Source organism: Schistocerca piceifrons, chromosome 8 (assembly GCF_021461385.2).
Source record: "Schistocerca piceifrons isolate TAMUIC-IGC-003096 chromosome 8, iqSchPice1.1, whole genome shotgun sequence".
Lineage (NCBI taxonomy): Eukaryota > Metazoa > Arthropoda > Insecta > Orthoptera > Acrididae > Schistocerca > Schistocerca piceifrons.
In genome coordinates this window covers 189,740,230-189,742,435 of record NC_060145.1, presented here as the reverse complement: position 1 = coordinate 189,742,435, position 2,206 = coordinate 189,740,230, and positions in this window count along the sequence as shown.

Genomic DNA, 2,206 nt, shown 5'->3' with positions numbered 1-2,206 from the left:
TTACAGGGTATTTCAAAAATGACCGGTATATTTGAAACCGCAATAAAAACTAAACGAGCAGCGATAGAAATACACCGTTTGTTGCAATATGCTTGGGACAACAGTACATTTTCAGGCAGACAAACTTTCGAAATTACAGTAGTTACAATTTTCAACATCAGATGGCGCTGCGGTCTGGGAAACTCTATAGTACGATATTTTCCACATATCCACCATGCGTAGCAATAATATGGCGTAGTCTCTGAATGAAATTACCCGAAACCTTTGACAACGTGTCTGGCGGAATGGCTTCACATGCAGATGAGATGTACTGCTTCAGCTGTTCAATTGTTTCTGGATTCTGGCGGTACACCTGGTCTTTCAAGTGTCCCCACAGAAAGAAGTCACAGGGGTTCATGTCTGGCGAATAGGGAGGCCAATCCACGCCGCCTCCTGTATGTTTCGGATAGCCCAAAGCAATCACACGATCATCGAAATATTCATTCAGGAAATTAAAGACGTCGGCCGTGCGATGTGGCCGGGCACCATCTTGCATAAACCACGAGGTGTTCGCAGTGTCGTCTAAGGCAGTTTGTACCGCCACAAATTCACGAAGAATGTCCAGATAGCGTGATGCAGTAATCGTTTCGGATCTGAAAAATGGGCCAATGATTCCTTTGGAAGAAATGGCGGCCCAGACCAGTACTTTTTGAGGATGCAGGGACGATGGGACTGCAACATGGGGCTTTTCGGTTCCCCATATGCGCCAGTTCTGTTTATTGACGAAGCCGTCCAGGTAAAAATAAGCATCGTCAGTAAACCAAATGCTGCCCACATGCATATCACCGTCATCAATCCTGTGCACTATATCGTTAGCGAATGTCTCTCGTGCAGCAATGGTAGCGGCGCTGAGGGGTTGCCGCGTTTGAATTTTGTATGGATAGAGGTGTAAACTGTGGCGCATGAGACGATACGTGGACGTTGGCGTCATGTGGACCGCAGCTGCAACACGGCAAACGGAAACCCGAGGCCGCTGTTGGATCACCTGCTGCACTAGCTGCGCGTTGCCCTCTGTGGTTGCCGTACGCGGTCGCCCTACCTTTCCAGCACGTTCATCCATCACGATCCCAGTCCGTTGAAATTTTTCAAACAGATCCTTTATTGTATCGCTTTTCGGTCCTTTGGTTACATTAAACCTCTGTTGAAAACTTCGTCTTGTTGCAACAACACTGTGTTCTAGGCGGTTGAATTCCAACACCAGAAAAATCCTCTGTTCTAAGGAATAAACCATGTTGTCTATAGCACACTTGCACGTTGTGAACAGCACACGCTTACAGCAGAAAGACGACGTACAGAATGGCGCACCCACAGACTGCGTTGTCTTCTATATCTTTCACATCACTTGCAGCGCCATCTGTTGTTGAAAATTGTAACTACTGTAATTTCGAAAGTTTGTCTGCCTGAAAATGTACTGTTGTCCCAAGCATATTGCAACAAACGGTGTATTTCTATCGCTGCTCGTTTAGTTTTTATTGCCGTTTCAAATATACCGGTCATTTTTGAAACACCCTGTAGTAGCACTTTCTCCATTGTTCAGTCTTTATAACACTTCAAGTTTTTGTTAAAAATTACACCAGAAACGATTTCGTTTACTTGCTATGTTTAATGTTTAACGGTTGTCGTTAGGGACTACGAACATAAATAAAAAAGGCACAGTGACTAGGTGAAGTAACTCAGTACTCACGGAACAATACTTAACAATAAATTTGCAATAATATGTTTGGAAAGCAGCAGGAAGGGCAATAGGTAGACCGTCTGTGGTATGAGTCGTTGAAAGTTAGTAGCAGTTGTCTCCGCACTTAATTTACGCCTTAAAAAGTAATCGCGTTGATATTATTAACGAAATCCACCTATTCCGAATACCTGCTAATCTGAACAGTGTTCGGGCCCAATTATTTCGGAATAGCGGACTTGACCGCATTTTAAGAGAAGTGTATCACTGCTAAAGTTTGGAACTGGTAGGGAAAACCACTTCTACCCTACAGAATAGTAGAAGTAGAAACCAGCAAGGAACATTGCTTTGTAGCAGGAGGCAGGACCCAACGTTTATATATTTTTAGCATCCACTGGTGCTCTGACAGAAACATACAAACGAATAAAAAGACCTAAATATATGCAGTAGCAAGACAAGAGCTCAGCTTTACCACACACTATTTTTATTTAATAG